Below are 13154 nucleotides of genomic sequence, written 5' to 3'. Positions count from 1 at the left end.
TCTTAACGCAATTGGAAAGGAGCAAAGCCCCTCAGAGGGGAGGGCTGGAAATGAGAAGCAAAGACTCTGCAACATGCTTCCTCCCTTCTCCCACCCCTGGGGGGATCCATCTGCCCCAAATTGGTGGGACCTAGGGTTCCCATTCAGAGAAGAGACTGGTTTGGTAGACAGGGTGGGACTAGCAGTTGTCTGCTCTCCACACAGCATCATTTGCTCTGCCTATGGGGTTTTCCTTGTGGAAGTTAGCAATGTTATTCTTCTTTTTATTCAAGAGATTTTTTTTTTATGGTTCACCTCCACTCACATTCATAATGGAACACATATATTCCCCTCTTATCTGCAATCACACAAACACACCCGAGGCAGCTACTGTAATTGCTTACATGGAAAAATAATATTAGGAAAGTAGCTATAGCTTCTTTTAGGCCCGAGTTTACCAAGGAATTTAAGCAGGTGCCTAATTTTAAGCAAGTAACTAGTCACACTGACTTCAGTGGGTCTAATCATGTTCTTAAAGTTAAGCATGTGCTTAAGTGCCTTTTCAAATCAGGGTCCTAATTCAATTTAACAACTGGAAACAGGGGAAAGACAGTAGAACCCACTGTCTGCAAGCCACCACTAAATAGCCCAAGGCCCACATATCACAGGCTGATAACCTTAATGAATCTCCATCTAATCATCTTCTTAATACACTGTGGTAAGTTGTTAGCCTAGAAGGTAGAAAATGCTATGATAAAGCATACTAGTTGTGCCATTGTATTTTAGCTTGAATAATTTTCTTTGGAAGCCACAACAATCAAAAAATTTCAGTCATGTTTCCTATTTAAAATGTCATGTTGTATTAATGGCCAAAATACTACCACCTGTGTCACTAACACTGCTGTACCAATAGATTAGACCATCAATGAATGATATGATGACTAAGTAGCTTTAATTTTAAGGTATCGTTGGAGAAAATTGAGGGTTGGAACTAGAGTGATTGATCATTGTCTCAAAGTGTTGTAACAGGGCTTCTTCTCCACCTCGGTGCGTCCTGCGCTTCCTTCTAGCGGTGAGTCAGGATAGCTCTCGTCTCTCAGAATTTCCCCCCTCTGTTCATAATGGGCGGGGAAATTCTGTCTCCAAGCAGCCTTCCTGTTTCTGGGCCTGTTAGGCCCTCACTGCTTGGGTGGGGTTCCTCCCAACCCTCCCGCCGGGGGAGGGAGAGCCCCTAGTCTCCGATATCCCTTCCAGACATGGCAGCACCACACCAAAACGCACAGCTCAGTCTCTCCCCTCTGGCAGAGTCCTTTCCTTTGGACCTGGAAGGGTCCTTAGCTCCTGTTTAGGGTAGGGTTTTTTCCCAATCTCTGTACCTGTGGGATTCTCCCCTGTTCCTTGTCAGCTTCTGCACCACTCAGCTCTCCAGCAGCTCGCCTCCACTCTCACACGCCTATCACCCACACTGAGTGGCTGGGGGGGAAGGCTTTTAACCCATTCTGGCAGGTTCTTAATTGGCTCCTGATGTCCTAATTAACCTGGCATAACCCCTGCTCAGTTACTAGGGGAAGAGGGACCTGCTTATCCTGTGGCTAATATACCTTCCTTCCTGCACTCTCCTGTAGACATGTCACAGTGTATATATCAGAGGTCAGCAACCTATGACACGTGTGCCAAAGGCAGCAAGCGGCACTCACACTGCTGGGTCCCGTCCACTGGTCCCGGGGGCTCTGCTCCCATCCTGGGTCCTCCCGCCAGCCCTCTGCCACCCGGGGTCCTGGACACCGACCGCACTCAGCTCGCTGCCAGCCCCTGGTCCCGGACACCAGAGCCGGGGGTTCTGTTGCCATCCTGGCATCCCGGCCGCTGGCCTGGGGCTCTGCTTCTGATCTCGGCCCAGGGATCTGCAGCCACCCCTAGCTGTGGCCCACTGGCCCCAGCGTAGGTCAGTGAGAGGTGCAGACAGGGGCAAGAGGGGACATAGCTCAGCACCCCCACCTTAAAAATTGTTCCAGAGCCACTGTATTGGGATATTTTTAAGTCGTGATTTCCTGGTTACATCACTATCATGTCACATGGAACAGCGCATTGCATTTGGCATTGTGCATGCCGTCTGTTGCGATTTTTTTCCTCACTGTATGTTGAGGGGTACATCTGACAAAATTTCAGCTCCTAAGAAAGCAAAGTTAGATGTCCATTCATTTCAGCCTTCTTAGACAGACACATTTGGATTTATTCAAAAGAAGGACCATGCTGTTTGTGCTTTCTGTTGTGAAAGTGTTGTTTGTCACACATCAGGTGTTCGACGACATTTTCAAATGAAGCATGAGAAAACCTTTCTTGACGAAGCAGACAAGACTGAATCGATCAAAAAGGCAGTAGCAGGATATGAGAAGCAAAACAGTGTTTTTAAATTATTGTTAGTAAAAATCAAGCCACAGAAGGAAGTTACAAGGTTGCACAGTGCATTGCAAAAAATGAAACCCTTTTACAAATGGGGAATATATAAAAAGTTTTTTCTCAGCAATTCGGAGGTTTTGTTTAATGATTTGCCAAATAAATATGCGTATCTAGAATAAAAGAACTGCCTGCCTCTACCAGAACAGTTGAGAGATACGTAAGCAAAATGGCAGAAACATTAACAAAAAGCAGACAACTGCATTAAAAGACACAGCAGTGTTTAGCATTGCAGTTGATGAGAGCGTGGATATAAACGATGTTCCACGTTTAGCAGTTGTTGCAAGATATTGTGCTTCCTATTAAATCCATGCATCTGACGAAGTGGGTATTCACCCACGAAAGCTTATGCTCCAATACATCTTTTAGTCTATAAGGTGCCAAAGGACTCTTTGTCGCTTACAAGAAGAACTTTGTTGACTAAAACCCCTGCATGGCACAACAAAGGGGGAAGATATAGCGGAAACTTATGTAAACCATTTTGAAGCACGAGGAGTTGACATCAGAAAAATATTTTGTGTGACAACAGATGATTTAGTTGGTGATTGGTCCTGCTTTGAGCAGGGGGTTGGACTAGATGACCTCCTGAGGTCCCTTCCAACCCTGATAGTCTATGATTCTATGGTGTTCCTGCCATGATCAGAAAACAGAAGAGATTTGTAAAGTTACTTGAATATCAAATTGGCCGCCCAACAGTCAAATTTCACTGTATCATCCATCAAGAAAACCTATGTGCTAAAATTTCTAATTCAGATCTTAATAATGTGATGACTACAGTGGTGCGAATTGTGAATTTCCTTGTTGCTCCATCTGCTTTGACTTACAGCCAGTTTCAAGCACTGCTAGAAGAGATGGACAGTGCTTATAATGACATTCCACTTCACAGCAACATTCAGTGGCTAAGTCATGGCAAGGTTTTGGTGCGCTTTGTAAACTGTTTTGGTGCATTCAAGGCCTTTTTGTCGGAAAAAGCAGAAAACTACCCCAAACTGGATGATGACAAATGGCTGTGTAAGCTCATGTTTCTAACTGATATCACCACTCACCTAAACAAACTCAGGGTGCAGGCAAACGGTTCTGTATCTTTATGAAGCCTGGAAGGCATTTGTTGTAGAACTAGCAGTTTTTTTTCCTCGGGATATTCGAACTTTGACTTTCTGCTACTTCCAACACATAAAAGAGCTATCGACACGTTGCACTGTCAGTGTCGATGAGATTGGAATGTACATGCAAGAACTGGAATCAGAATTTCCTGACAGATTTCCAGCGATTTGGCCCAATGCTTTCTTTTCTAATTAAACTGAAAAGTTCAACGAAAGTGACTTGGATTTGTCTGTATTTCAGTGGATGGGTGTTGAAGATTTCGAAATGCAGCTCATTCAGTTAAAAAGCTCAGAATTGTGGGCATCAAGTTTGGAGATCTGCGGAGTGCACTTGAAGCTACCAAGAGAGATCATGGGGCCTCTATTCTGACCTGCTGGACGTCCCTGCCAGTGAAATTTAACTGTTTGAAGAAAGTTGCGTTTCCAGTGCTTTCAGCATTTGGATCCACATACCTGTGTGAACAGTTATTTTCACACAGGAAATCTGTCCTCTGTCCCTCTCGGAGCTGGTAAACAACTGATCACTCAGAAGCCTGTGTGCAGCTTAAAGTATCCAAATACATGCCAGACATTGGAAAACTCAACAAGGAAAAGCAGGGGCAAGGATCACACTAAACTGATAAGATCTGCATTTTCATTTAATTTTAAATAACGCTTCTTAAACATTTTAAAAACCTTATTCACTTTACATACAACAATAGTTTAGTTATATATTATAGAGAGAAACCTTCTAAAAATGTTAAAATGTATTATGACACACGAATCCTTAAATTAGAGTGAATAAATGAAGACTTGGCACTTCTGAAAGGTTGCCGAAATAATTAAACTATTGTTTCACTCTTTATATTTTAGTCAAGTATTGTATTTATAAAATGAAGGGTCTTAAGAAGTGATTCCAAACATACTGGAGACAATGTGAATCTTTCCACTGGCATCAATGGACTTTTGATCAGGCCCTAAGTTATTGATTTGGCTTAGACATAGTTATCAGCGTGTCCGATACATAACTGCCAATGAATTTGAATCTTGACCTGTTACTCTGCTATTATTCTATTCCAGGGCTTCTGTTGAACAAAGACTGAAAATCATACCAAGTTATGTAGTATCTTTAAATGAGGTAGACAAATGCCCACTGGGACATTATGTTTTCAAATAACATTTTAAAATGATAATTAAAAAATGGTAAATGTATTTAAAGCCAGATTTCATCCAGCTTCAGTTTTCCTTATCTGAAATAAATGAAATATACCAGACTGTTTACAGATGAATTAATCATGACATTATCCTGGAAACATTGCAATTACATCAATTATACTGTACTTAGCATAATAAATAACCTGCATATTAAATTAATGGAAACCTTTTCTATTAATAAAGAACAAATTATTTTCTGGTGGTGCTCAAATAGCAACATGTGTGCAGGCAATAGCTTGATTTCATATCTGGTCTGGGAGCTATGTCAAAAAATTCATGCACTGCTTGCTGTTGATAAAGTAAATCTTCATGAAATCTCATATAATGATTCGTTTTCTTTAGGAGTGCATCTATGATGTGATTATTACATTCAGAAATGCTAGACTGCACAATGCCTAGCAAAATTCAATCAGTTATCTGAAATGATCCCATTGCTGGTGAACATAATGCTGAGGTGACTGTTAAATATGGTCACTTTAACTGAGATCTAATATTTTCATTTGGCTGATCAATAACTTCAGAGCAGTTGTTTGCTGATATCTAGAATGCGTAAGGGTCAAAGGAAAACACCTTCAGTGTTCCTAAGCTGCCATGAGAAAGAACTGCTATTAATGTACATGCCCTTCCTCAGTTAGCCATGGGTGATTATTAAAGATTAGAAGCAATTGAATGGTAAGATTTGTTTAAATGTACAGCTCATAGAGGATTTGATCCATTATAAAAACGTCCTTCCTTTTGTCCCTTAACATAGAATTGAGTAGCGAAGGAGCTCTGCATTTCCAGCTCATGCAAACTTGATTGAAAGTGCAAGCTGTACCTAAACCCAAATCTCCAAGAAACTCTCTCTCTCCAGACCCAAGAACCCTCCTCCCTTTGTTCCCACCCTCCACCTCCCATCAAAAATGGGTCTTTTTATCCCTGTTTCTCAGCTCTTTACTACCCTACTTCCAATGCTCAGAACTATTCAACCTTTCACCTGATCCACGTATTGTTTAATGGCCCTATTTAACGTTTCCCCACTCAGTTAACCACAATGCTCATCAACTGCTAAATGCACTGTCACAACTAAAATGTTCCTCAACTGCACCAGCCAACAGCTATTTTTAAAAAAGTAATTATTAAACAGGTATATTGAAATACCTCCTAGCGAGACTAACCAGATCAAGGGTCCTTTTTGCTAGGCACTTTACAAATATAGGAAAAAAACATTCCCTGCCAGAAAGAGTGAGGGCTAGATTTTACAAGATATTTGGGTACCTAACTCCCTGGGAGTTGGTTACCTAAACACCTTTAAAAATCTGACCCTTACAGTCTAAAAGATGACACATCAGGTGGGTGAGACAAAGAAGCAGTTTCAGTTGGAGGCAAGGGAGACAGAGTAACAAAAAGAATAGGATGTTAGCAATTCTTAGCCAATCAGAAACAGTGATCAGAACTCACTGCCTGCCTGGCAATTGTCCAATTTCAGCTGGATTTCAGATGAAGTATGGACAGGCACTAGAAGTTTTCTATGATGTTCTTTGTCCTTTAATTAAGATGTCAAACATAAAAAATGAAATTTAACTGAGACTACTGCCCTATAGCAATCCTATAAATACACATTCTCCTTCATCTGCATGCTGCTATTGGAGCTCTGCCATGGACTGAGAAGACCATGTGTCCCAATGGAAGAAAGACTCCCCTAAAGCCATAGGTTTCATCATAAAACTATGGGAGAACTATAGCACTGGTAAAGTTACTGTTAATACTAAACTATAATTGAACATATTTTACACAGTAACAGCCAAGTGCCTACGGATTATAGTTTATGCTCCTGCTACACTTGTGGCAGATTTACTATGGTATAGTTTTAACCTACCAGTAATAGACTGTATTTTATGTCAGTTTCCCCTATGTTTCCTTTATGGTTACTACATAAACTATAGCCCAAGTATAACCATGTCATCCTGTTCACTGCATAAAATCTCTGCTACCAAACAGACCTATCACATGCTAGTAACAGAATTAACCAGCTCACAGTCATGCAGCCCTGATCTGTGCATAATTTCCTTTGAAGGCAGTGGGAGTCCTTTGTAAATAAAGACTTCAGACCTATTCCCTAACAAAAGATTCTTGTTATGTAAACACCTTATCCAAAGCTAATCATAATCAATGGATAAACTCCCATTGACTTCACTGGGTTTGGTGTGGGCTCCAAGATCATATGTTGGGTGAAACTTTCCTAATGAATATTGAGCAAGAAGTAAAATTGTTGAATGAATACATTTGTTGTCCATACAACTTACAGGCAGAATGTGTCACATCTAAATATTTTTCAACTTGCACCTTTTCTTCTCTTTTACTCAGCATTAATGGGGAAAGAGCACCTATGTACCATTTAATATGGGCACTTTTTTTAAGACATGCAGAAGGGTTGTTCACTCTTAATCTAGCGGGTCAAAAAATATTACGGAAAATTTAATTGTCCTCTGAGTTTCAGTGGATGAATTTCATCCTCAAATGTAATAAGACAATTTTAATCCAAAACACAACACAACCTTAACTGTGGAGTCACTGACAACACTTCCTATAATAAGTGTATATTTCGAACAACAGCACATCCAACACCTTAATTTTCAATTGGCCTGAATTTCAGAGGTTCTGAACACCTGCGGTTTAAGTTAATGGCAGTTGTGAGGTCTCAGCCGGATTGAGGGGAGTGAGGGAGAAGGGGGAGAAAAAAAAAAGGCAGCATGCTTCTTGTGGAAGAGTGGCCAAGACTGGATAACGCAGTGAACCCTGAGCAGACTTGGGGCTTGTCTGCACTTAAAACTCTACAGTATAGTCACTACCTACGCTGACAAGGATTCTCCCATCGGCGATAGGTACTCCAGCTCCCCAGGAGGTGGTAAGTAGGTCATCAGAAGAATTCTTCTGTCAACCTAGCACTGTCTACTCCAGGAGCTAGGTCGGGATAACTACATCTCTCAGCGACGTGGATTTTTCACACCCTGAGAGATGTCGCTATGCCAATATAAATTCCTAGTGTAGACTAGTTGCACAGAACAGTCCCTTTATCCAGCTTCTTGACTTTTGTGCTTCTCTCACAATGTTGCCAGATGTATTATCTCTAACCCTTTTTTTTTTCCAGTCCCTCAGTCACTCCCACGTTGTATCTGGTTAGCACCATAGTGGTTCATTGCTCTGGGCTTTTCTAGATCTTAACAGAAAAAGCACCTCCAATGTTGGGGCTGTGATGGGAACATTCTCAAATTTGCTCCAGTTAATGAAGATTAACACATCCAACACAATGGCTGAACTTGCTATCAGGAGCTGTACAAGGAGTGAATTCCTTTAAATATTCAGTCCATGAGGTTTACAGATACAGGATTTATTTATACTTTCTACAAAGACAAACACAATAAAGAAAACATGAAGAATACAAGTGGATTATATAAAAAATGCATTACTGACAACTAGCTAAAAGGTTTTGTTACTAAGGCAGAAACTTAGCAAAGGAAAAGATATAAATACTTATTAAATCTTGCAACCCATTCTCCTTGAAATCTCATGGGACCAGAGAAGTGAGAGATCTGGAAATAAACGCATTTGCGTTTTATACCTACAGACCCCAGGTGCATATTTAATAGGGAGGAAGAACTGGAGATTTGGATTCTCTCACCCACATGCACACCTTTTATTGAGCTCTGCCTATATATATTAGTACATAGTTATTAGATAAAGTACTAATAGATGGCACATAATAATATGTAGTCTAGTGACTAGGTTCTGTAGGACTGAAAACTTATGTACTGCAAATGACTTCCTCTGTGCCGCTGAATATACCAGTTCTTAACACACCCCTTCTTAATGTTCTCAAGCTTTCTACACCAGGAGGGCTGTCAGCAGGAGGATCTTGGCGTCATCCCACCAAGGTTTGAGGAGGAATGGAAGCAGCCAATGGGGAAAATATTCTTGGAGATATAGCCTTTTATTTATTTAAAAGTGATTTAATAATGTGGCATTACACCACTGTGGGTTCGGCTCTGGTGGCTACAGTTTCAAGATGAATAGAGTAAAAGTCACCTCTGCTACTTGTTTTAGAGTTAGAGTCTCTAGGAACACAAAGACCAAGGGTGCATTCACAAGTACATGGTCTAGACTGTTTTACAAGTTTTATTAAAGTTACAATCAAATTTATGATTACCCAAGCATATAGATATCCTATAAAGATTATGCACAAGTTACAAATATAGCTATACTCACATCCTTAACAATATTCTTAAGGTCTAATGGATGCCTTGACAATTGGATGGTTCCTTTTGGCATTTTCCCATAGGGAACTCATTTTACCTAATCTGGAAGCCCTCTTGTCTTGTGATGCTGACTACACCTAACACTGCACATGTGCATGAAGGTGTCCACCCTCTTTTTTCTTATTTACATTATGTCCTCCAAGAATTTTCAGGTACCCCATTTTTCATTGGTTGTTTAGAGTTTCTTTTATTCTCATTAGCATTGGCACACATAGTGCACTCTGCGGTTAGGCCACGTGTTAGAAAAATGTGGCCACTGGGTATCTTATAGTCCAAAATTACTCTTACAGTTTGTTTTGGGGTTTGTTTTTTTTTGGCAATACCACCCATTGGTACATCTTTTCCTGTAATCTTGTGGCATAGGGTCATTCTTTGGTCACTTACTTATGTCAACAATTTCTCAAGGCTATGGCCTAGCATGGCTAAGCTAACATCTTACAGGCTGAAGCCTGTAGGCCTTGCATTTCAGCCCTGCTTAGATACCTAATGAATACCTATCCCTTCTAACTACTAATCAGTCTTATACTTCTATAATCCTACAATTTAAATCTATTTAGCATACAATGATTATAGATGACATGTTCGTTAATCATAACATCACACAATAAATGAATAATAAAATTAAGTAAATGGCTACAGAGGGCATAAGCAGTCTGGAAGGTTCAACAAAGGGGAAGCAGAAGAGGTCTCCAATAGGCTTTGCCTTCTGAGATCAAAGAGCTTGAATGACCTAATTGGAGTTGTCCCAGAGATGGATTTAGCTCAATATTTTTGACATACAAAGTAGGCATCTTATTCACTAGAACAAAGTATTTGGTTAACATCTGTGGGAATATAGGGTTGTTGTTTTTTTTTTCCTATGGATGAAAAGCACTCCTGCTCCTGAATAGATCTATGCTAAATTTGATGAAACTGAATACATTCAAAATAGGAGTTTTCACATTGTGTTGCAATGTTTTAATTTAGTAGAAAACTTCACAAAAATCCCTCAATTTAAAAAAAAATTAAAATCTAAATTGGAGCATTTTCAATTAATGCAGGCTTATTTTTAACCAGGATAGACACTGAAAAATTGTGAAATATCATGCAAAATTAAGATCATTTGCAAAAATGGATGGACTTACAAGGCAACAGGCCCAAACAGATTTTCAATGTGTAAGCCTCAGATGAAATTTCACATAAAGTTTTAATAATTGCATTTCAAGCAAAGAAAACTGATAATTGTGCACACTTAATACCTCTGATCCCTCATTTTTCTGTTAGAAAAACAGATACAACTGGTGAATGAAGACAAAATTCTTTAAAAAGTAGAATGCAGGGGTGAAAGAGATAAAACAAAATATAGTTCATACCTATAGTTGATACCAAAATCTACATCCTTGTACCATTTCAGGAACATCAGGGTTGATTTTATTGTGCTTTTTTGCTTTTTATGTAAGAATTTGTACACTTTCCCCCATAACTAGGGTACCTACTAAAATTATGCTGATATTTTATTATGTGATGTTAGAGTCATTGAGTGCAAAATCAAAATAAAATATCACTGCCACTAGTTTCCTCATCAACCTGAGCCCAGTATAGCTAGAAGTGGCAGTGCCCATTTCCTAATTTGGCTCAAGTCACTAACTTGATTCTCAGAATACAATCCTCATTTTTAGTATGGCAATGATCACAACAGAAGCTGTTCTCCATTATGTTAATTTCACATTTGTTTTTCTGCTGATGTTACCTTGTGCATTTGAAAATTGCTGTCAACCTCCATTCCACGAGAGATCAAAGTGAAACACTCAGTTTATAATGGGTGTCATCATACTCAAACTGACATTTAGGAGACCTCCACATATTTAAAATAAAATCACTATAACCAATCTCAAAGGAACACACTGCTTAAACTTGAATAAAAATTGGAACAAAGCTATGTCATTACTCTCATTCCATACTCCTTTGCCTTTCCTACCAACCACAACTAAAAGAGGAACTGTCTTCATGCGTGGGCCTGTAAACACAGAAACCATCGAACAATATGGTTGTTAGGCTCAGATCCTCACAGGGAAGAGTGAGCTTTCTGCAACCAGTTACAGGGAACTCAAGACTGAGAAACCCATAGATTCACAAGAGGATCTTGACAGTCTAAGACAATGAGTTGAGTTAATTTTGTTCCTGTAATTTAAGATGAAAGACTACAGTTGGTGATTGGTCCTGCTTTGAGCAGGGGGTTGGACTAGATGATCTGCTGAGGTCCCTTCCTACCCTGATATTTTATGATTCTATGATTCATAGCTTAGCTTAAAGCGTAAGACTAGATGAGACTAAATGTGTAGTCAGTCTGCTTGTGCTTTTAAAATCCACTTCTTTTTGATGCTTTAGTCTAACTGCGAAATAAAAATGATTTGTTCTAAGAAATCTGTTGGTCAATATCACTGGTCACAGGTTCCCAAAGGGAGGATCAAGCAGGTGCCCCAAAACCCAGGCAGACCTGCATAATGATCAGTGGTTGGTATACACCGAAAGGGGACCAAGGTGCAGCTCTGCCCATAAGCATGACACAAAGCCATAATTTCATGCTATATATACCACATTCAGAAAGTTAAGTCTTCCCTAGATTACCCCTAAGCGTTTACTAATGTCCTAGCAAACTGCATCTCAGTGGCTGCTTTTATTAAATATTCTGCACAGGATACTCTAGTGGCAAATGCTGACAGGTGACAGCTTGGTTTTCAGAATATGAATATAAGCAGAAGCTGCTTGAGAATTGGGATTGAAAGATTAGAACCTTTAGCTTGGCAGTCGGCATGTTAGGGACAGCCAAGCTTGCCTTAGAAACAAAGATACACACAGCTGGAATATGTTAAGCCTTAGCTACTCGCTTCGCTAATAAACTGGGATGTGTCTTGGTCCAACCTATCACAAAAAGTGAGAAAAAAGTAGAAAATATAAAACACTTGGCAAGGTATTATTTTGAGTACGTTAGGCAGCCTGTAAGAGATAATGGAACTGTAAACCAGTCTTAAGTCATTTACAATTTAATTTACCCACTAATTTTACCAGTTCACATTGCATATATTTTTCTACAGTGTGCCTATTTACCTTCCTAAATAAGTGGGGGGGGGGGGAAACGGGAAGAGATACATTAGACAATTTAAAGAGTAGCCCTTAATGCAATTTAAAGGCTTGAAAATTGATTTTCTTTAATGAACTTTGTATCCTGACATCCTGTCTTTTTTCCTCTAGTACACTCAATTAGGCTATAATCAGTTATTAAGGGGTAGATAACAGGAGCATGACATCATCCACATGAGGCAAACATTGTACAGGAGGATTAATTAAAATCTAATTTTCATGTGAGACTAGACCATCTGAGCCAAGAGGCACTACAGTAATTGCAAAAAAACAGGAAGGGGAAAGGAAGAACACCTTGCCTGTAGAGGTCCAAATGAGAGTGAAACACAACATAGCCTTCTTGTGGCTAGCAATGTCAGGGAAATACCCTTCCAAGAAAATGAAGTTACCATATTCCTCAAGATTAGGCAAGTGGCTGCCTCACAGTACCCTCTAGGGGCATCAGAGGATCTCTGCACACAGCCCCTCACATCTATTTCCCTTCTTGGAGCCCCATGTCACACAGGGTTTTTCCAGTCCACTCACAATAGCCCTGCTAAGGGTCTAATTTATTAAGTTAAAGTTGGAACCTAAACATCAAAGTCTTCATTCCAGCCTTCAACTGGGTACAGCCCAAATGCCCTTGGTCTGGTAAGAGTCCTCGCTGCCTTAGCAGGCTACTCCCAGCCCTTCCTAGCTGGAGCAATTCCTCTAGGTCAGAGGAGGGCAAACTACGGCCCGCGGACCACATCCAGCCTGCAGGACTGTCCTGCCTAACCCCTGAGCTCCTGACCTGGGAGGCTGTCACCCATCCCCTGCAGCCATGCTGCCATGTGGCGCAATGCTCTGGGCAGCAGTTCTGCAAAGCCTGACCTGAGCCGGTGCTCTGTGCTGTGCAGCACAGCTACCTGTCCTGGTGTAGCCACGCTGCCAGCCACCGGTGCTCGAGGCAGCGCGGGAAGGGGGCAGGGAGCAAATGTGGGGGGGTGGATAGAGGGCAGGGAAGTTCGGGGGGTGGTCAGAGGCA

Source organism: Lepidochelys kempii, chromosome 8 (genome assembly GCF_965140265.1).
Source record: "Lepidochelys kempii isolate rLepKem1 chromosome 8, rLepKem1.hap2, whole genome shotgun sequence".
NCBI classification, from domain to species: domain Eukaryota; kingdom Metazoa; phylum Chordata; order Testudines; family Cheloniidae; genus Lepidochelys; species Lepidochelys kempii.
Note: the sequence above shows the minus strand (reverse complement) of the source record.